This window comes from Pteronotus mesoamericanus, unplaced genomic scaffold (assembly GCF_021234165.1).
Source record: "Pteronotus mesoamericanus isolate MK-2021 breed Mesoamerican mustached bat unplaced genomic scaffold, CSHL_Meso_final scaffold_12, whole genome shotgun sequence".
Classification (NCBI taxonomy): Eukaryota; Metazoa; Chordata; class Mammalia; order Chiroptera; family Mormoopidae; genus Pteronotus; species Pteronotus mesoamericanus.
The window spans coordinates 7,907,093-7,931,308 of NW_026555303.1; the positions used below are offsets into that span (position 1 = coordinate 7,907,093).

The following is a 24,216-nucleotide window of genomic DNA, read 5'->3' on the forward strand; positions in this document are numbered from 1 at the left end:
GGTTTGATATCCAAAACATATAAAGAACTCACATGAATCCACTCCAGGAAGACAAACAATCCAGTTAAAAAATGGGCAAAGGACCTGAACAGACACTTCTCCAAAGAGGAAATACACAGGGCCCAGAGACATATGAAATGATGTTCAGCATCCTTAGCCATCAGAGAAATGCAAATTGAAACCACAATGAGATACCATTTCACACCAGTCAGAATGGTCATCATAGCTTTTCAGTTCTTAAGGGTCACCATCCTCAGGGTGTTTGAACAGTTTAACCCAAAAGATGGATATCAGACCAAACCATACAATTTATGTCAATCTCAAAGACAAAATTAAAAAAGAAGAATTAAAGAAATCCCTATATGCCCTGTTTTCTCATTTTGGGCATGTGGTAGATATTGTGGATTTAAAGACCATGAAGATGAGGGGTGACACCTTTGTTATATTTTAAGAACTGGGCTCATCCACAAATATCTTGAGACAGTTACAAGGATTTCCATTATGATAAACCAATGTGAATCCAGTATGCAAAAACAGATTCTGCTATAATATCTAAAATGTGTGGTGCCTTTGTTGACAAAGAAAAGAAAAAAAGTTGAAACTGTGGAACAGACAGCAATTACTGCTAATAAAAAAACATGGTCAGCAAGCACCAAATTCAGCTAATACCCAAGGAAATGCAACACTGAATCCTCAGGTTCTTAATTACCCTACAAACTATATTTTCTTCCTTAATAAAGAAGAAACAAATGAGATGATGTTATCCATGTGGTTGAATGAGTTCCCTCATTTCAAGGAAGTACATTTGGTTTCTTGAAGGCATGACATTGCATTTGTTAAATTTGAAAATGATGGGCAGGCCAGAGCTGCCAGGGATGCTTTACGAGGACTTAAGATCATGCTGCCCCATGCCATAGAGATTGCCTATGCCAAGAAATAAGATGTGGGATAACTGTATTTCAAGGAATTGGTGTTATTTATAGTGTTTGTTTTGAACACATTTGATCAGACCATTTTAATAGTTGGGGGTGGGAGGAAGTGAAAGTGAAATTTTTGTGTAGGTATTTAAAAATAATCTAGTTTTTCTTTGGTCTACTAGTGAAATGTTAAATGTGAAGGCCTTAACTTTTTACAATAAATTTTTATTTGTATTCTCTACATAATACTTCATTTATTGGCCCACTGTCTTATTGTCAAATACTTATGCTAGTCTACAACACATGTTAAGGTAAACAAAACTGCAACAGGATGTTTTCCTGGTATTATTTTGGAGCAGCCAATGTACAGAAACAGTGAACCATTTTAATAAAAGCAAAGAAGAATTTTTTTTGAAAAAAAATGGCCATCATAAACAAATAAAAAAATAACAAGTGATGATGAGGTTGTGGAGAAAAGGGAACCCTAGTATACTGTTGGTGGGAATACAGACAGGTGCAGCCAATGTGGAAAACAGTTTGGAATTTCCTCAAAAAGCTAAAAATGGAGTTGCCTTTTGACCTAGCGATTCCCCTGCTGGGACTATACCCTAAGAATCCCAAACTGCCAATCCAAAAGAACCTATGCACCCCAATGTTCATAGCAGCACAATTTACAATAGCCAAGTGCTGGAAACAACCTAAGGGCCCATCAGTAAATGAGTGAATTAAAAAAAAAAACAATTATGGTACATTTACACAATAGAATACTTTGCAGCAGAAAGACAGAAAGAACTACTACCCTTTGTGACAGCATGGAAAGAACTGTGGAACATTATGCTAAGTGAAATAAGCCAGGCAGTGAAAGAGGAATGTATATTTTGCTTCTTTGGGGTGAAATAGTCTATAAATACCAATTAGGTCTATTACATCTAGAGTACCATTCAATTCTGCAATATTTTTATTGCATATGATCTCACCTATAAGGGGAACCTAATCAACAAAACAAAGAAGCAAGGAAAGTTTAACCAGCAACATTGAAAGAAAAAAGAAACCAACAGAGTCAGAGGGAAGGAGGGAGGGGGGCTGGGGAAAGGGAAGGGAAGGGTCAAGTCAAGGAACATGTATAAAGGACCCATGGACAAAGCCAAAGTGGGGAAAGATTGAGGGAGGGAGGTGGGTGTGGGGTGCAGGAGAAAGTGGTGGCGAGAAGGTGGAGAAAAATTTATTTGAACAATAAAAAAAAATTTAACGAATGAACCAATAGCAGTCAGAACCCAAATACAAGAGGAGAATCCACATAACCCATACAGAGGACATTCTTAGGGGATCCAGATCAGGATATCAAGAAGATTGCACCACTGGGGCCCACAAGGCTCCCAACACCCAAGGCCACTCCAAAGGACAAAGAGTAAAAGAAAATCAATATAATACATAGAAACAAATACAAAGAGACAACTAAAATGGGGATACAAAGAATCAACCCCCAAACAAAAGGAGGAATCTCCAGAAAATGAGATAAGTGAAATTGAGGCAATCAATATGTCTGACAGAGAGTTTAAATTAATGTTTATAAAGATGCTTCAGGAACTTAGTGAGAACTAGAAGAAACTTAGTGGGAACAACATAATAATGAAAAAAGACACAGAAACCTTGAACAAGAACCAGATTGAGATTAAGATTGCAATATCTGAAATGAAGAACACACTAGAAGGAATTAAAAGCAGATTAGATGAAGCAGAGAATTGAGTCACCGAGCTTGAAAAGAATGTAGGAAAAAAACAAAAAACAGTCACTTAGAGCAACAGTGCAAAAAAAAAAAAAAAGACTCAGAAAGAACAGTGATAGTTTAAGGGAGTTTTAGGACAACATGATATGTAACAATATTTGCATCATAGGGATACCTGAAGGAGAAAAAAAGGAGGAAGGGATTAAAATAAAACAAACAAATCTGTTTTTAAAAATAATGACAGAAAGCTTCCCTAATTCGATGAGGGAAAAAAATCATGCAAGTCCAAGAAGCACAGACTGTCCCAATCAAGATGAACACAAAGAAACCCACTCCAAGACACATTGCAATCAAAATGGCAAAATGAAAAGGCAAAAAGAGAATGATAAAGGCAGTAAGGGAGAAACAGATAGTAACATACAAGTGAGCTCCAATAAGATTGTCAGCTGTTTTTTTTTTCAACAGAAACACTACAAGACAGAAAGGATTGGAACAAAATATTTTATTTAATGAAAAGGAAGGACCTGCAACCAAGACTACTCTACACAGCAAGGCTTGCACTTAAAATGGAAGGCAAAATAGAGAGCTTCTCAGACAAAAGGTTATAAGAGTATATCACCAAGACAGCACTGCAGGAAATGCTAAAAGCACTGCTTTAAGAAGAAGAAATAGAAAAACAAAGGAACACAGGTACAAAGGAAAAATATGACAATGAATAGGTACCTATCAATAATAACCTTAAATGTAAATGGATTAATTGCTTCAATCGAAAGATATAGGGTAGGTGAGTGGATAAGAACACAATCTGCATATATGTTGTCCACAAGGGACCCACCTCCAAACAAAAGATGTACACAGACTGAAAGGGAAGGAATGAAAAAAATATCCCATGCAAATGGAGAAAAAAAAATCTGGGGTAGTAATACTTATTTCAGACAAAATAGATGTTAAAACAGTGGTCATAAGAAGAGACAAAAAAGGTCACTACATAATCTTTAAGGGAGTGCTCTGACAAGTGGTAATGGCTATTATAAACATATATGCACCCAATATAAGTGCACCTAATTATATAAAGAAAATATTGGAAATATTGGAGGACTTTAAGGAATAGACAGCAATACAGTCACAGTATTGCTGTGACTTTCAGCAATGTAGAGATCTTCCAAACAAAAAATCTATAAAATATTGCAGAATTGAATGGTACTCTAGATATAATAGACTTAATTAGTATTTATAGGATATTTCACCCCAAAGAAGCAAAATATACATTCATCTCTAAATACATGGATAATTCTCAAAGATAGACTGCATGGAATGACACAAAACAAGCCTTAAACTTTCTAGAAAATTGAAATTATATCAAGCTTCTTCTAGAATCACAATGGTTTGAAACCAGAGACCAACTTCAAGGAAAAAACTAAAAAAAAACATTTAAATACATGGAGGTTGAATAATATGTTATTAAATAATTAATGGGTTAACAATGAGATCAAGGAAGAAATCAAAAAGTATATGAAACAAATAAAAATGAACACACAACAACCCCAAAATCTATGGGACATAGCAAAGACAGTCCTGAGAGGGAGGTTCATAAAAATTCTGGACTACCTAACGAAGATAGAAAAATATCAAAGAAGCAACCTAAACAACCTAACACTACATCTAAAAGAACTAGAGGAAAACATGACAAACAAAGCCCAGAGCAAGCAGAAGGAAAGAAATGATCAATACCAGAAATTAAATGACATAGAAATTAAAAAAAAAAAAAAGGATCAATGAATCCAGGAGCTGATTCTTTGAAAAGACAAACAAAATGTTGAACTTTTTTTTCAGACACATCAGTAAAAAAAGAGAAAGCACCCAAATAAATAAAATCAGACATGAAAGAGAAGTTAACAACTGATACCAGAGAAGTAGAAAGGATCATAAGAAATTACTATGAACAAATATATGCCAAGAAATTGGACAACTTGGGCAAAATGCATAAAAATCTAGAAATGTACAATCTTCCACACTGAATCAGGAAGAAGCAGAAAACCTGAAGAGACTGATAACAACTAGTTAAATTAAAGCAGTAGTAAAAAAAAAAAAATACTGACAAAAAATAGCTGGTCCAGTTGGCTTCACAGGTGAATTTTACCAAACATTGAAGGAAAGGAAAACACCTCTCTTTCTCAAACTATTCTAAAAACATCCAAGGAGAGACTCCCAAACTTTTTTTTCACATTATCTAAAACTTACAATTTAAACCATTTAAAATATACAATTCAGTAGCATTTAGCCAATTCACAATGTTATGCAACAATCATGACTCTCTAGTTCCAGAACACTTTTATCACCTCAAAAGGAAAGCTCAAACTCATTAAGTAGTTTTTCTCAATTTCTCCGTCTCCCAAGCTCTTGGATACTACTACTGTGCTTTCTGTTTAAATAATTTGCCAAAGCTTGATATTTCATATAAATGGATTCACACAATATGCAGCCTTTTGTGTCTGACTTCTTTCACTCAGTACAATGTTTTTATGACTCATCCATGTTCTAGCATGTATCAGAAATATATTTTTTATGACTGAACAATATTCCATTTTATAAATATATCATATTTTATTCATCCATTCATCAGCTGTTGAACATTTGGGTGGTGTCCACATTTTGCCTATTAGAGATACTACAACTATACAGTATTTTTGTACAAATATTAATTTGAGCATCTGCTTTTAATTCTCTTGGGTACATAGCTAGAAATGGATTTGCCAGCTCATAGAGTACTTTGGTTTAAGTTTTTAAGAAACCACCAAACTTTCTCACAGCAGCTTCACAATTTTGCATTCCTACAAGCAACATGTGACAGAGCCAATTCCAATCAGGGGTGTGCATACTTTCAGTGTGTCTGGGCCACACTGGAAGAAGAGTTGTCTTGAGACAAACATTAAATATACAATCACTAATGAAAACTGATGAGCAAAGAAAAGGTTTTAAGTAAACTCATAATTTTGTGTTGGGCCACATTCATAGCAATTCTGGGTTGCATGTGGCCTGCAGGCCACAGGGTTGGACACCCCTGCTAAGTTACTCAAAAACATTTTTTGAATTCTGTTTTTCATTATTTATCCTAGAGGGTATGAGGTGGTATATCATTGTGGTTTTGATTTGCATTTCCCTAGTGACGCATAATGTTGAATATATTTTCATATGCTTCTTATATATCTGTATAGGTTCTTTGGAGAAATGTGTGGTCATGGGTTTTGTCAATTTTTAAATTGGTTTTCTTTTTATTGTTGAATTGTAGGATAAATACACATAAATATTTGTCATAAAATAGACTGATTAGATATATCATGTTCAAATATTTTCTCCATTTATATGGATTGTCTTTTTATTCTCTTGATGGTGTTATTCAATGTATGAAAGGTTTATTTTTAAATTTATAAATCATGTTTATAAATTTAAACCCATCCCACTCCCACCCCCTACTCCCGCAGTCAATTCCCACTCCGTTGTCCATGTCCATGGGTCATTCATAAATGTGCTTTGTCTAGTCCTTTCCCCTTCTTTCCACTATTGTCCTCTTTCCACATCCCCTCTGCTCACTTTCAGTCTGCTGCATGTTTCCATGCCTGTGCTTTATTTTGTTCATTAGTTTGTTGTGTTGAATAGATTCCACTAATAGGTGAGATCATATGGTATTTGTCTTTCATCAAATGGCTTATTTCGCTTAGCTTAATATTCTTCAGTTAGAACCATGTTGTCGCAAAAGGTAGGAGTTCCCCCGCCCCCGTTTCTTAAATGCAGGTGATTTAATTTATATTTTCTAAATGTCAAAGTTATAAAATATTTAAAATATTAAAACCACTATAAAGACTCAGCAATTAAACCACCATGACACCAGCACAGAAATAATCAAGTAGATCAATTAAATATAATGAGCATTCTAGAGTCAAACATATATATCTAACAATGTAATATATGATTAAGTTGATATTTCAAATCACTGGGTAAAATAAGGCTTATTCAACAGATAACGTGCCATGGACTACTATTACCTGAAATAAAACAAATATAGAGCCCTATTTCACATATTATACAAGAAATATTCAGGTGAGTTAAAAATTTATATGTAGAATCTAAGGAGTTTTAGAAGAAAATAAAACTAATATTTTTCATGACCTCGAGTAAAATATTCAACCCTAGAAGCTATAAAGTAAATATTGACAATATCACTATATTAAACATTTAATTATACAGTAATATACATATAAAAAGTTAAAGGACAAGCAATAAAATAGAAAAGTATTTGCAACACATATAAAACATGGTTAATAGGTTTTTTGTTTGTTTTGTTTTGTTTTTGGGAAAAAAGTTCTACAAACCTCTAAGCAATAAATTGATAAAGAATAGCAAAACATCATTTAAATATTTTTTTAAATAATGGAAATAGGCAAGAAATATACAAAAACAGGTTTAGTTTCAACAAATAGTAAAGGGACACTTAACATCATTGTCACAATCAGATTAATGAGTATTAAAAATATTGGTAATATCAATATTGGCAACTCTGAAAAGAACTGGGTATTCATAGAAACTGTTTGTTGATCTTAGAGCAGTCCCTTCAGGATATTTTGCAGGGCTGGTTGGGTGGAGGTGTATCCTATTGGTCTTCTTTTGTCTGGGAAGCCCCTTATTTCACCTTTTATTTTAATTGAGAGCCTTCCTGGGTAGAGCAGTCTTGGTTGAAGGCATTTGCTTTTCTTGACTTGGAGAATTTCTTGCCATTCCCTTCTGGCTTGCAGTATTTCTGTTGAGAAGTCAGCTGTTAGCCATATTGGGGCTCCTGTATATGTGACTAACTCTTTCTCCCTTGCTTGCTTTAGGATTCTGTTTGTCTTTGATATTTGCCATTTTAATGATGATGTGTCTTGGAGTGGGCTTCATTGTGTTCCTCCAGAATGGGACCCTCTATGTTTCCTGGACTTGTGTGACTTTTTCTCTCCTCCATTGAGGGAAGTTTTCCATCATTATGTTTTCAAACATAATGATGGAAAACTATCTCTTCGTCATCCTCTTCTTCTTCTATTATCCCTATAATATGGATATTATTACGTTTCAGGTTGTTCTGCATTTCCCTCTATGCCTCTTTATTCTTTTGTTTTGTTTTGTTTTTCATTTTCTTGCTCTTTCTGGGAGCTTTTTTCTACCTTGTCCTCCAGCTTGCTGATTTGGTCTTCTGCTTCATCTAGCCTGCTTTGGAATCCTTTTTCTTTTTAATTTTATTTTAATTTACTTTTTCAAATACATTTGTCTCTCCCTTCCCCCCACCACTTTCCCTTGCCCCCTCCCTCTTTTATTCCCTCAGCTCTTCTCTTTTGGTTTGGTCCATGAGTCCTTGCTATATGTCCTTTGCCTTTCCCCTTCCCTTCCTTTTCCCCGCCCCCCCTTCCCTCTTGTCTCTGTTGGTTTCATTTCCTTTCAGTGTTGCTGGTCTTATTTTCCTTGCATCTTTGTATTGTTGGTTAGGTTCCACTTATAGGTCAGATCATATGGTATTTGTCTTTTGCCCCCTGGCTTATTTCGCTTAGCATAATGCTCTCCAGTTCCATCCATGCTGTCGCGAAGTTTAGTAGTTCTTTTTTTCTTTCTGCTGCGTAGTATTCCATTGTGTATATGTACCATGATGTTTTGATCCAATCATCTACTTATGGGCATTTAGGTTGCTTCCAACACTTGGCTATTGTAAATTGTGCTGCTATGAACATTGGGGTGCATAGGTTCTTTTGGATTGGTGTTTTGGTATTCTTAGGGTATATTCCCAGCAGGGGAATCACTGGATCAAAAGGCAGTTCCATTTACAGCTTTTTGAGGAAATTCCACACTGCTTTCCACAGTGGCTGCACCAGTCTGCATTCCCACCAACAGTGGACTATGGTTCCCTTTTCTCCACAGCCTCACCAGCACCTGTTGTTTGTTGATCTGTTTCTGATGACCATTCTGACTGGTGTGAGGTGGTTCCACATGGTGGTTTTGACCTGCATTTCTCTGATGGCTAGTGATGCTGAGCATCCTTTCAAATATCTCTGGGCCCTCTGTATCTTCTCCTTGGAAAAGCGTCTGCCCAGGTCCTTTGCCCATTTTTGATTGGATCATTTGTCTTCTTGGAGTGGAGTCAAGTGAATTCTTTATGTATCTTGGAGATCAAACCTCTATCTGATGGATCATTAGCGAATATATTTTCCCATAGGGTTGGCTCCCTTTTCATTTTGCTCATGTTTTCTTTAGCCATGTGGAAGCTTCTTATTTTGATGAGGTCCCACTTGTTTATTCTTTCCTTTATGTCCCTTGCTTTAGGAGACATATCAGTGAAAAAATTGCTGCATGGGATATCTGAGAGTTTCCTGCCAATTTTCTCCTCTAGGACTTTGATGGTGTTGTGACTTATATTTAAGTCTTTTATCCATCTTGAGTTTATTTTTGTGTACGGTGACAGCAGATGATCCAATTTCAATTTTTTGCGTGTAGCCGTCCAGCTCTCCCAACACCATTTGTTGAAGAGGCTATTATGGCTCCATGTTATGCTTCTGCCCCCTTTGTCAAATATTAGATGCCCATAGAGACCTGGGCTTATTTCTGGGCTTTCTATTCTGTTCCACTGGTCTATGGGTCTGTTCTCGTGCCAGTACCAGATTGTTTTGAGTATAGTGGCTTTGTAGTAGAGTTTGATGTCCGGTATTGTGATCCCTCCTACTTTGTATTTCTTTCTCAAAATTGCTGAGGCTTTTCAGGGTCGTTTATGTTTCCATATAAATTTTTGAAATGTCTGTTCTATTTCTGTGAAATACGTCATTGGTATCTTAATAGGGATTGAGTTGAATCTATAAATTTCTTTGGGTAGTATGGACATTTTGATGATATTAATTCTTCGACTCCATGAGCATGGTATATGCTCCCATTTATTTGTCTCTTCCTTCATTTCTTTTTTCAATGTTGTATAGTTTTCTGCGTACAGGTCTTTTACGTCTTTGGTTAAATTTCTGCCTAGGTACTTTATTTTTCTTGTTGCTATATCGAATGGTATTTTTTTTTCCGATTTCTTCTTCTTCTATTACATTGGATTCCTTTGACTGTGTTCTTCAATTCAGAAATTGTATTCTTCATTTCTTTTTGTCTCTTATTGATAGTTTCTATGTCCTTTTCAATGCTGACATAGTTTGCAGGAAGTTCCTCGTAGTTTCCCTGTAGATTTTGGTAATTCTGTCTGAGCTCAGTGAGCTCATTGAGCTTCCTTAGAACCATTGTTTGGAACTCAGTATCTGAAAGTTTACTTTCCTCTATTTCATTTTCTCTCTTTGTGGGGAGTCCCCCTTCCCCTTTGAGTGGGGGCATTTCTTTGTTTTCTCAGTATTTGTGAGTTTCATCTCTTTTGCTTCTAATTCTTAAGTTGAGATGTCTTGATTTCCTGACTTTGTTTTGTAAACTTCTTTGGTTGGAGTCCACTGTTTTTACTTTCTGGATCTTCCTCTGATGATGTCAGATGTTGACCCTTTCTGTCCTTAGGCAGTCTGTTGGAGACTTCCTGTAAGCTACTGTTTGTGGCTGTCTCTTTCAGCTGTTAATCTATTTACTCTACATTCAGCAAGCTGCCTATGACAGCTCTGGGTGGGGCAGAGTCTCTGGGTGGGGCAGAGTCCCTGCTTGGGGCAGGGTTATTAGGTCCTTTCATGCTGCTGCTCTATGGGGGAGGAGTCTGTACTGGGATACTGCCAGCTACTCTCTTTGTTCTAGCCCAAAAGCCTCTGTCCACAGTCTCTCCTCACATGTTGCCAGAGCTCTCTGCTCCCCCTTTAGCCAGGGATCTACAGTCTGTGGCTGCCACTCTGCACACAGCAGACTGCTTAGGCAGCACAGGGTGGGGTGGAATCCCACCTGGGGATGGTGTTATTGGGTCCTTTGACTCTGGTGCTACTCAGTGGGAGTGGTCTCTGTCTGAACAAGATGGCTGCTGCCACATGGGGGATGAGTCAACACCAAGATCCCACAGGCTACTCTCTCAGTTCTCTCCCCAAAGCCTCCTTCCCCAGTCTCTCCTCAGGTATCTCTATCCCACTCTGCCCTGCCTTTGTCTGAAACCAGATTAAGTGACTGCAAATTAAAATTTATGTGTTGGCCCTTTAAACAGTTTTTTGCATCTCCAGCCACCTGTCTCTGTCAGAGAGCAACCCTGCTGCTTTTCACAGCTGGCTGTTTTTTGTGTACTTTTTGGGTTCTGGTGCTGTTGGCCGGAGATCTCTGCTTTTGGTTTAGACCCTGCTTTTCTCAGGCATCGAGCTGGCTGTTTCATTATCCTTCTGGTGCTGCTGCCAGTGGTCGCCGCACCTGCCTTCTCAGGTCTGTACATCACTCCTTACCAGTTAGATTGTGCTAAAGCCGATTCTTCTGTCTCCAAGGTTACAAGGCTCCTCTCTCACCTTGTTCAGTTGTTTTTTCCAGGTGATTTCTCCACAATTTAGTTATAATTCCAGGTTGGTTGTGGAAGGAGGTCAATGTGGCTTCTACTCACTCCTCCACCACCTTGATTTTGCACATTATGGATTCAAACATAAAGTGTAAAACTATAAAACATCTATGTAACTACATAGGAAATAATCTTTACAATCTAGAGCTATGCTAATAGTTCTTAGACATGCAAACAGGAGCTTGATCCCTAAAAAAGAAAGAGTATTAAACTGGACCTCATCAAAATTTAAAATTTTACTGACTGAAATATTTTGAAGATGATGAAAAGACAAGCTACCAAATAAAAGGAAATATTTGCAAGCAATATATCTGACAAGAGACTAGTGTCTAGAATATATAAAGAGTTCTCAAAAGTTAACAGAATAACATCAAACAATCTTATTTAAAAATTGGCAATGAGGTGGAGGGAAGATGGTGGTGAGATAGGTGGGAGCTGGACCCACTTACTCCTGTAACCAACTGGGACACCTAGACAATATTCTGAAGAACAAAGTGAACAGCCAACAGAATCTGAGGTTATATGAAGTTTGGAAGCCAAAAATTGCAGAGGACATTTCAAAACAGATGGTAAGGAGATTTTGTAGGCCAAAGGGAAGTTTCATGGGCCCTGTGCCCAGGACTGTAGCTGCCACAGGAGCTTTGGGGGAAAGCCAGGTCACCAATTGTAACTTTATAGCTTCCTCCCCTCTCAAAGCAGAAAAGTCACAGACCCACCCCAGAAGAGACTTGGATGTCTGAATTCACTGGGAGGGAGATAAACGCACAGTGGGAGGACACACAGCAGGTGGTATACCCCAGCTGGGGCAGCAGTCACAGGCTGGGAAAGTAACAGAGAAATTGGGGAGCCAGGTGATACTTGGAGATGGGAGAAGAGATGGACTGTGACTGACCATGACCCAGATAGTCTTGGGACTGACCAGAGAGTTGGGCTGTGTGAATAGCTGGGCACTTGTTAGGAATGGCCATCCACAACCAAGGGCAATTCACTCAATAAAAGACTCTCAGGACTATACGAGGACATTTTGTGCCAAGCAGTCAGGCCAGCAAATAAGGAGGAGGAGGGGAGTGATTTTATCCCACTCAGGGCACCTCATGGTTTCATAAAAGGTGGATAGCAGGAGCTCAGAGGTTTATCAGTCCCCAGGGAGACCTAACTGAACAAGGAAACTTAACTGTCCTGAAGGGACTTTACATGCACACAACGCCAAGGCAAGCAAAGAGAGAAGGGGAGGGATGCAATTTGCTTCCATTCAGTGCACCTCACAAACTAATCAAATTGTTGCACATCGAGGAGAGTTAAAGGCATAGGCCTGGTGCATATGGGTAGTGTGTGCTGCACAGTTCTCTGAGGGCTTTGGTTGAAGGTTGTGCATCTGTGAATATTGTAGCTGAGACCAAGCCCTCATCCTCTCAGAACCACAGGAAAAAACGAAGCCAAGCCCCCCTCTGCCTGCAGCATCCAGGAAGACCAGCAGAACATGTTTAGTGGGTTTAAAGTCAGCAGGAGGATTTTTTTGAAAATGTAAGACAATAAGATCTGCATCTGTGAAAAGACCAAAGACAGATCCAGAGAGAGGTCAGAAGGCTAACACCGACAACTGAGATGAATTTCACTGTGCTAACATTCAGAACTTGCATTTTATTTTTTTATTATTTTTATTTTTTCCTTTTTTTTTTTACATTTCACTTCTTTCCATTTACATTTGTTTGTCTTGTGTGTTTGTTTGATTTCATTGTATGATTGGTTTTCTTTGTTCTCCCTTTCATATTGCATTTTAATTTTCTTCTTTCACTTTATTCATATCCCAATAACACACTACTCTTGGTCTTTTACTTTTAATTCTTTTTATTCATGTTATATATTTCTTATCATATTATTGTTGTTCCAGATCCCATACAGCACCCTTCTGTGGTCTTGGCCCATTGCAAAATCTTCCTGTGCTTTATTACTGTTGTGGTTTACTTTATTCTCTTGCAAACTATGCCAAGTTTCTATCCCTTACACTCACTATATCTCATTGTCTAACCTCGCATAAGCACCCTGATTTCTGGGATCAGCTCATATTCTTTTCCCCCTCTAATATGAACATCATCTCTTTTTCAACTTTTCTAAAAAGTGGCTATTGGGTGAAATATCACAGATATTTCCATACTTCTCCAAAGAGTCCCCTACTTGTTCTCTTTTTGTTGGTATTTTGAATCCCATGGAATTATCTCCCACTGTATTAATCCATTTGTCTTTGCCCTGCACATGATGACATACAACATAAAGTGGGAGTTAGAATGCCAGTAAACCCACTGGAGGAGAGAACCCACCAACAAAGAAGCCAAAAATAGGTAAACTCAAATACAACAAGAAAGTCCACACAAATGGAAGAAAGGGCAGCACTAGAACATCCAGACAAGGAGATCAAAAAGACCACACCACTGAGTCCCACAGAACTCCTACCATAGAAGTTTAACCTACAAAGACAGCTGGAAAATCAGACCATCCAGAATCACAGAAACAAACAAAAAATTAACCTAAAATGGGGAAATAAAGAAATAACTTCCAATCAAAAGAAATGGAAGACTTATCAAAAAAGAGCTAAATGAAGTGGAGACAAGCAAACTATAAGATATAGAATTCAAAAAAAAATGGTTAAAGGGATGCTCAGGGAACTCACTGACAAATACAAGGAACTGAGTGAGAATGACAACCGTATGAAAAAGAAAATAGAAACTATAAACTATCACCAGGAAGAAATGAAGAATACAATTTCAACAATAAGAATCACACTAGAAGGAATTACAAACAGGCTAGATGAAGCAGAGGACAAAAGAAGTGAGCTGGAAGACAAGATAGAAGGAAATACCCAGGCAGAGCAGCTGCACACACACAAAAAAGGCTAAAACAAAAGAAAAAAAAGAAAATGGCTTAAGGGCACTGCATGACAACATGAAACACAACAACATTCAAATCAAAGAACTACCAGAGGGAGAAGAAAAGGAGAAAAGGAAAGAAACCCAGTTTTAAAAAAATAACAACAGAAAACTTCCTGAAACTGGAGAGGAAAAAAAACAATGCTATTTCAAGAAGTGCAGAGGGTCCCAATAAGTATGATGAACCAAAAGAGGCCTCCTTCAAGGTACATCATTATTCAAATGCCAAGTTTTAAAGACAAAGAGAGAATCTTAAAAGCAGCATGGGAGAAACAAGATGGAATATACAATGGGGATTCCATAAGAATAGCAACTTATTTCTAAACAGAAATACTACATGCCAGAAAGGAATGACAAGAAATATTCCAGTAATGAAAAACAAAGGCCTGCAATCAAGACTGCTCTACTCAGCAAGGCTCTCAAGTAAAATGGAAGACAAAATAAGTTTAGCAGACAAAAGAGGGCTGAAAGAATACACCCTCACCAACCCATCATTATAAGATATGATAAAGGGATTACTATAAGAAGAGGAAAAAAGGAGTGAGAGAGAGAGGAACACAGGAACAAAGAAGTAAAATGAGTAAGTACCTATCAATAATAACTATAATGTTAATAGGTTAAATGCTCCAATCAAAAGACATATGGTAGCTGAATGGATATGAAAATATGAAAAGCACAAATGCTTCCTACAAGAGTCCCACCTCAGAAAAAAAAAAGACCTATACAGACTGAAATTGAAGGGTTGGAAAAAAAATATTCCATGTAAATGGACAGGAAAAAAAGCTGTGGTAGCAATACTTATATCAGAGAAAATAGATTTCAAAACAAAGGCCATAAAAAGAGACACAGAAGGAGACTTCATAATAGTCAAGGGATGAATCCATTAAGAAGACATAAACATTGTAAACATATATGCACCCAATGGAGATGCACCTAGATATATAAGGAAAATCATGGAGGACTTAAAGAAAGATATCTACAGCAACACACTTATACTAGGGGATTTTACCACTTCACTGTCAACAATGGATAGGTCCTCCAAACAAAATATCAACAAGGATATTGTGGCATTGAACAATGCCCTAGATCAAATGGACCTGAGGGATATATAAAGAACCTCCCATCCCAAAGAAGCAAAATACACATTCCTTTCTAAAGCACATGGAACCTTTTCAACAATACACCACATGATAGGACACAAAACAAGCCTCAACAAATTCAAGAAAATTAATATCATATCAAGATTTTCTCACACCACAAGGACTTGAAACTAGAAACCAACCTAAAAGAAAAAAAAAAAACAAATCTCCAAAACACTGGAATTCATGGACATTGAATAGCATAAAGCAATGAATGAGTTAATAATGAGATGAAGGAAAAAATAAAAAAAAAGTTGCTGGAAACAAATGCAACTGAACACACAACAGACCAAAGCTTATGTGACACAGCAAAGGCAGTCCTGAGAGGGAAGTTCACAGCAATACAGGCCTACCTTAAAAAAGATAGAAACATTTCAAATAAACAACTTAACCCAACGTCTTCAAGAGCTAGAGAAACAACAACAAACAAAACCAAGGGTGAGTAGAAGGAAGGAAAGAATCAAGATCAGAGCAGAAGTGAATGACATAGAGACTAAAAGAACAATTCAAAAGATCAACAAACCCTGGAGCTGGTTCTTTGAAAAGATAAACAAAATCAACAAGGCTTTAAGCAGACTTATCAAGAAAAAAAGAGAGAGGACCCAAACAAATAAAATCATAAATGAAAGAAGGGAGATTACATCTGTTACCACAGAAATACAAAGGGTTGTAAGGAATTACTATGAAAAACTATTTGCCAAGAAATTTGAAACCCTGGGTGAAATGGAAAAATTTCTAGAAAAATATAGCCATTCATATCTGAAAGAAGAAGAAACAGAAAGCCCGAACAGAGTGATAACAGCTGGTGAAACTGAAGCAAAAATCAACAAACTCCTGGAACACACAACCCCTGGACTGGACAGTTTCAAAGGAAAATTTTAAAAACAATTAAGGAAGAACTTACCCCTCTTATTCTCACACTGTTCTGGAAAATCCTAGGAGAGGGAAAACTCCCAAACTCTTTTTACAAAGCCAGCATTATTTTAATCTCAACACCAAATAAAGACACCATAAAGAATAAAAACTAAAAGCCAATATCACTTGTGAACATAGATGCTAAATTCCTCAACAAAATATTTGCAAGATAAACCCAGCAATATATTAAATAGATCACACACCATGATAAAGTGGGATTTATCCCAGGGATGCAAGGATGGTACAATATTCACAAATCAATAAATGTAATGCATCACAGAAACAAAAGGAAAGACAAAAAACGCATGATCATTTTCAATAGATGGGAAAAAAGCATTTGATAAGGTATAGCACCCATTTATGATAAAAACAAAAACAAAAACAACAACTCACCAAAGTAGGATTAGAGAGAGTATACCTCAACATAGTAAAGGCCATATAGTGAGTTTTGCCATAAGTGAGTTTGGCAAAACTGCGGGATACGATGTCAATATTCAGAAATTGAACACATTTTTTTTTGTACATGAGCAATGAAGCATCAGAATGAAAATCAAGAATAAAAATCCCATTTGCTGCAGCAACAAGGAAAAACAGTACCTAGGAATAAACTTAACCAAGGAGGTAAAAGAACTGTACTGAGAAAACTACACAACACTGAAGAGAGAAATTAAGGAAGACACAAGTAAGTGGAAGCACAAACCATGTTCATGGACTGGAAGAATTAAGATCATCAAAATGTCCATACAGTCTAAAACAATTTATAGATTCAATGCAATCCCTATAAAAATACCAATGACATATTTCACAGACATAGAACAAACATTTTAAAAATTCATATGGAACTATAAAGAACACTGAATAGATGCAGCAATTTTGGGAAAGAATTACAGAATAGGACAGATCAGAAACCTGATATTGTAATAGGGCACAGTCAGGGCACCCCCAAAGGGTATTTGTAACGGGGTCCAGAGATTGGGGTGTCCAAGAAAAATATATTCTCCCCACTCCAGGGCAGGCTGCCATGGGGAATGGGAGCCTTGAGCAGGGCCATTGAAAGTCATTTTGTATGTCAATAACAGGATAGCTTTATTCTTCATATGCAAAGAGGGTTATTTTGTATATCACCAAGCTAATCATAAAGGTTTCAAAGGCTTTATATGGAAGGTAACTGGGGGAGAGAGAGGAGAGACAGGGGCCTGCAGGAGAGACAAAGGGACACAGACTCTGGGGAACAGTGTGAAGACCATGCAAGAAGAAAGAGGGGAGAAAGGACTCTTGATAGTGCGTCAGGAGAAGGTGCCACATGGTTACAGATTAAGAGCTGGAGATCGCGGCGACACAGTGGATGGTGCTGAGGCTAGTAAGAGGCCTGCCTAGCTGAGCCCCGGACTTCCATTCTTTTTTTCTTCTGAAGGATGGTACCCTGACTGGCCTAACTGGGCAAAGAGGGGAAGGCCGAACAGTGTGTGTGCTGGTAGTTGTTTTGAAGGGATTTTGAGGTTTAAGGGTGACATTTAGCCATTAATCAAACTTGTGTAACTTTTGAATAAATAGTTCCTTTTCTTTTCACCAAACTCTGTCATTCAGAGCCATAATTCCAAGGGCAGCAGGCAAAGGACCCACAACTGAGGGGTCCCAGGGAAGGAGGGTGTCGTTTTGGTAATAGCATCTGCCCCCCATCACAGGTCCTTTTGTTTGGTAACAATATCAAACTATACTACAAGGCTACTGTGATCAAAACTGTCTGGTACCATCTAGAGAACAGCCACATAAAACAATAGAACAGAATATAGAGCCCCAAAATAAGATCATGTCTCTATGGTCAATTAATATTCGAGAAACAGGGCAGGAACATAAAATAGAGTAAAATTAGCCTCTTCAACAAATAGTGTTTGGATATTTGGATAGCTACATGCAAATAAATGAAGCTTGAGCACTAGCTTACAGCATACACAAAAATCAAGGTTGGTAAAAGACTGAAATGTAAGTCACAACACCATGAAAGTCCTAGAGGGGAAAAGGCAAGAAAACCTGATATTTAGGATATAATCCCATCAGTGGGATTGCTATGTCAAAAGGCAGTTCCATTTTTGTTTTATGTGGAAATTCCATACTGTTTTTTACAGTGACTGCCCCTTTCTGCATTCCCAACAACAATATAAACAATATACTAAGGTACTCTATTCTCCACATCCTCAATTGCACTTCTTGTTTGTTGATTTGTTTATGATGGGCATTCTGATTAGTGTAAGGTGATATAACATTGTGTTTTTAATTTGCATCTCTCTGACAGCTAGTGATGATGAGTATCCTTTCACATGTCTAAGGGTCCTCTGTATGTCCTTCTTGGAGAAGTGTTTGTTCAGGTCCTCTGTCCATTATTTAATTGAATTGCTTGTATTTCTCATGTTGAGTCATATGAGTTCTTTTTATATTTTGAAGATCAAACATTTGCCTGAGTATTATTTGTAAATGTTTTCCCGTATGGCTTTGATGATGTTTTATAGCTGTGCAGAAGCTTTTTATTTTGATATAGTCCATTTGTTTACTCTTTCCTTTATTTCCCTTGACCTAAGACATATATTGGTGAAAATATTGCTGCATGTGATATCTGAAATTTTGCTGCCTATATATCCCTCCAGGAATTTTATGGTGTCATGACTTATATTTAAGACTTTTATCCACCTTGAGTTTATTCTGATTTATGGTTTAAGTTGGTAGTCAAGTTTCACTGCTTTGCAAGTATCTGTCCAGATCTCCTAACATTTATTGAAGAGGCTATTTTTATTCCATTTTTATGCTCCTGCTCCCTTTGTCAAATATTAATTGACCATATTGACATGGGTTTATTTCTGTGTTCTCTATGTTATTCTATTGATATATGTGTCTGTTTTTATGCCAATACCAGATTGTTTAGATTACAGTAGTTTTGGAATACAGTTTGATATTAGGTGTTGTGGTCCCTCCTACTTTGTTCTTCTTTCTCAAAATTCCAGAGGCTGTTTGGGCTTGTTTTGGGTTCCATATAAGTATATGAAATATTTGTTATAAACCTATGAAATATGTCCTTGGTGTTTTAATAAGCATTGCATTGAATCCATAGATTGTTTTTGATAGCATGGCCATTTTAATGATGCTAATTCTTCCAATCCATGAACATGGTATATGTTTCCATTTATTTGTGTCTTCCTTAATTTTTTTTTTCTCCAGTGTTCTGTAGTTCTCTGAGTACAGATATTGTACATCCTTGGTTAAATTTATTCTCAGGTACATTATTTTTATTTTTTTAATATATTTATTTTTATAGACATAAAGACGGGGAGAGAAATGTCAATGTGTGGTGGCCTCTCGATTGTCCCCTACTGGGGACCTGGTCTGCCATCCAGGTATGTGTACTGACTGGGAATTGAACCAGTGACCTTTTGATTTTTCAGGCCAGAACACAATCCACTAAGCCACACCAGCCAGGGCAAAGGTATATTTTTGTTGCTGCTATATTAAATGGGATTTTTCCTAGTTTTTGTTTCTTATATTTTATTGTTGCACACAAATGCCTTCTATTTCTAAATACTGACTTTGTATCCCACTCTTTTGAAAAAATTCACTAATTAGGTCAAGTAGTTCTTTGGTGGTGCCTACAGGGGGTTCTATATAAACTCATGTCATCTGAAATAATGAGTTTTACTTACTCCTTTCCAATTTGAATGCCTTTTTCTCTTCTTATTTGCTTGATTCCTGTGACTAGCGCTTACAATACAATGTTGAATAACAATGATGAAAGCAGACACCCTTATCTTGTCCTTAACATTAGGGAGAAAGTTTTATTTTTTCCCTATTTGAATATGATGTTGGCTCTAAGTTTCTCATATATGGCCTGTATTATGTTGAGGTATGCTCCCACTTCACTGAGTGTTTTTATCATAAATGGGTGCTGTATTTTATCAAATGTTTTCAGCATCTATTTATATGACCATGTAATTTTTGTCTTTCATTTTGTTTAAAAACATATCACATTTATTGATTTGTGACTATTATACCATTTTTGCATACCTGGGATGAATTCCATTTGATCATGGTGTATAATCTTTTTAATGTATTGCTAGATCCAGTTTGCAATTTTTTTTTTGAGAAATATAGCATCTATGTTCATCAGAGATATTAGCCTGTAGTCTTCTTTCTTTTTTGTGTCTTTAACTGGTTTTGGAATTAGGATAATACTCACCTAATAAAAAGAGTATGAGATAAACCCCTCCTCTAGAATTTTTGGAATAGTTTGAGAAGAATAGGAGTTAGATCCTCTTTAAGTGTTTGGTAAAATATGCTGGTGAAGATGTCCAGTCCAGGGCTTTTCTGTTCCAGGAGATTTTTTTGATTACTGGTTCAATTTCACTAGTTCTTATCAGTCTATTTAGACTTTCTGCTTGTTGTTGATCTGGTTTTGGAAGATTATGGGTTTGTAGAGATTTGTCCATTTTGCCCAGGTTGTCAAATTTCTTGGACATAGGCATTCATAGTGTTTTCTGGCAATGCTTTGTATTTCTATGGTATTGGTTATAATTTCTCCTATTTCATTTATGATTTTATTTATTTAGGTCTGCCCCCTTCAATGAGTCTGGTGAAAGATTTGTCAATTTTGTTTTTCTTTCCAAAGAACAAGCTCATGGATTCATTGATACTTTGAATTTTTTTTTTTTTTAGTTTCTATGTCATTTAATTCTGCTCAATGTTGTTTATTTCCTTCCTACTACTCACTCTTCACTTTCTTTGTTGTTTTTCCTTTAGTTCTTGTAGAAATAGGGTTAAGGTGTTTATTTGAAATGTTTCTCCCTTTTTAATTTGTTTTATTTTAAAATCATGTCTATTTTATTACACTTGTCTCAATTCCTCCCCGTTTACCCACCTTCACCCATCCCACCCTGACTCCTAACCCACAGTCAATTCCCATTTTGTTGTCCATGTCCATGGGTCATTCATACATGTTTTTTGTTTAGTCCCCTCTCCTTTTTTCCACCATTGTCCTCCTTCCCCATCCCCTCTGGTCCCTTTCAGTCTGCTCCATGTTTCTTTGCCTGTGGTTTATTTTGTTCATTAGTTTATTTTGTTGAATGAATTCCACTTATAGCTGAGATCATAGAGTATTTGTCTTTACCAACTGATTTCTTTCATGTAGTATAATATTCTCCAGTACAATCTATGATGTCACAAAAAGTGGGAGATCTTTCTTTCTCTTTCTTTCATTCTAATGCAGATTTATTTATTTATTTACTTACTTACTTGTTTAAATATCAAGATCCATTATAGTCTCGGCAATTAAAACACCAGCACAGAAATAATCAAATAGATCAATGGAATAAAATGAGCATTATAGAAACAAATGCATATATATCTGTCTAACAATGTAATATATGATTAAATTGATATTTCAAATCAGTGGGGAAAATAATGATTATTTAACAAATAAGATGCATGGATCACTATTACTTGAAATAAAACAAATATAGAGCTTTATTTCACACATTATACAAGAAATATTCAGGTGAGTTAAAAATCAATATGTAATATCTAAGTAGTTTTCACAGAAAATTCAAAATAATATTTTCTTGCCTTGAAATAACATATGCAAACCCAGAAGCCATACAGAAAAAATATGGACAATATGACTATATTAAACATTTAAGACTATATGGTAATATACCTATAAAAGAAGTTAAAAGACAAGTAATCAAATATGAAAGAAATCTAAAAATGGGTTAACAAGTTTCTGTTTTTATTTTTTTGTTTTTTTTTTTTTTAGGGTAAAAATTCTACGAACCTTTAATCAAAACATGGATAAAGAATACCAAAAAAGTCATTTAAAGCTTTTTTTAAAATAATAGAAATAAGCAAGAAATATACAAAAACATGTTTAGTTTCAACAAATAATAAAGAACAATTAAAATAACACATCATTGTCCCAACTAGATTACAAAGTATTAAAAATATTGGGAATATCAAGTATTGGTGACTGTGAAAGTAACTGGGTATTCATAGACTCTTTATCGTCTTCTTAAAGCAGTCCCTTTAGAATATTTTGCAATGTGGGTTTGGTGGAGATGTATTCCTTTAGCTTTCTTATCTCAGGGAACCTCCTTATTTCTCCTTCCAGTCTAATTGAGAGCATTACTGGGTAGATCAGAATTGGTTGCAGGCCTTTGCTTTTAATGACTTGGACTATTTCTTGCCATTCCCCTCAGGCCAGTAGTATTTATGTTGAGAAGTCAGCTGCTAGCTATACGAAGGTTCCCTTATACGTTACTACCTGTTTATCTCTTGCTTCCTTTAGGATTCTCTGTTTGTCTTTGATATTTGCCATTTTAATGATGATGTGTCTTGGAGTGGGCCTCATCGGGTTCCTCTTGAATGAGACCCTCTGTGCTTCCTGGACAGGTGTGACTTTTTCTCTCCTCTAATTAGGGAATTTTTCTATCATTACTATTTAAAACAGGTTTTCTATCTCTTGCTCCTATTCTTCTCCTTCTGGTATTCCTATTATAGAGATACTATGTTTCAGGTTGTCCTGCATTTCCCTCAATGCCTCTTCATTCTTTTTGAGTGTTTTTTCATTTTTTTGCTCTTTCTGGGAGCTTTTTTCTACCTTGTCCTCCAGCTCACTGATTCGGTCCTCAGCTTCATCTAGGCTGCTTTGGATTCCTTTGACTGTGTTCTTCAATTCAGAAATTGTATTCTTCACTTCCTGTTGTGTCGTATTGATAGTTTCTATGTCCTTTTTCATGCTGATACAGTTTGCAGTAAGTGCCTCATACTTTCCCTGTAGTTTTTGGTAACTCTCTCTGAACTCACTGAGTTCATTGAGCTTCCTTAGAACCATTGTTTTGAACTCAATATCTGATAGTTTACTTGCCTCTATTTCATTTAGTTCTCTTTATGGGCATTCCTCCTTTCCTTTCAATTGGGTCATATTTCTTTGTCTTCCCTTTATTTTTGAGACTCTTCTCTTTTGCTTCTGCTTCTTAAATTGATCTGTCTTGATTTCCTCTCTTTGTATTTTTTTTCCTCTCTGGATCTGTCTCTGATGACATTCGATGTTGACCCTGTCTGACCTTAGGCAGTCTGTTTGAGACTTCTAGGAATCTACTGTCTATGGCTGTCTCCTTCAGCTATTAATCTAGTCCTGCTTCACTCAGCAGGCTGGTTTAGAGACACCACAGGGCTGGACAGAGTCCCTCCTGGGGGCAGCATTATTGGGTCTTCTCACACTGCTGCTGCTGCTCAGGGGATTGGTCTCCCCAAGCAAGTTGGCTGCTGCAGTATCAGGAAGGAGTCAGTACCAGGATTCCGCCAGCCACTCTTTCCATTCTTCTTCCAAAGCTTCTGTCTCCGGTCTCTCCCCAAGTGTCTCTAGACCACTCTGCACCTCCTTTTGCCAGGGTTCCACTATCTGTGGCTGTAACTCTGCACTCTTCAGGCTGGTTTAGGGACACCACAGCATGGGCCAAGGCCCTCCTGGTTGTGCAGCTATTGGGTCCTTTAATGCTGCTGTTGCTCAGGGTAGTGGTATTCCTGAGCCAGATGGATGCTGCCTTCTGGGGGATGAGTCAGCACTGGGGTCCCACCAGCTACTCACTCAGTTCTCTCCCCAAAGTCTCATTTCCCAGTCTCCCCTCAGTTGTCTCCAGTCCAGCCTGCCCTCACCTTTGCTGAAACCCAGGGTATGTGGCTGCAAATAAAAATTTATGTGTTAGCCCTTTCAATGGCTCTTTGCTTCTCCAGCTGCCTGTCTATGGCTGAGGGAAATCCTGCTGCTTTTTACATTTTGGCTGTTATCTATGCACATTTTGGGTTCTGGTGGTATAGGTTGGAGATCCCCACTTATGATTTAGAACCTACTCTTCTCAGGGGTATCCAACTGGCCATTTACATAGCGTTCTGGTGCTGCCACCCATGGGTGCCCTCTCCGCCTTCTCGTGTCTGTACCATACCTTATGTGTTAAGTTGTTCTAAAGGTGATTCTTCTGTCTGTCTGAGGTTATAAGGCTCCCCTTCACTATCATTCAGTTTTTTGTGGAGAAATTGGTGATTTCTCCACAAT

At 37.1% G+C, this 24,216-nt stretch overlaps 1 pseudogene; it reads left to right on the plus strand.

Annotated features, from left to right (window-relative positions):
* The first annotated feature begins 250 nt into the window (after positions 1–250).
* LOC129082201 (U2 small nuclear ribonucleoprotein B''-like) lies at positions 251–940 on the plus strand (annotated as a pseudogene).
* The last annotated feature ends 23,276 nt before the right edge of the window (positions 941–24,216 follow it).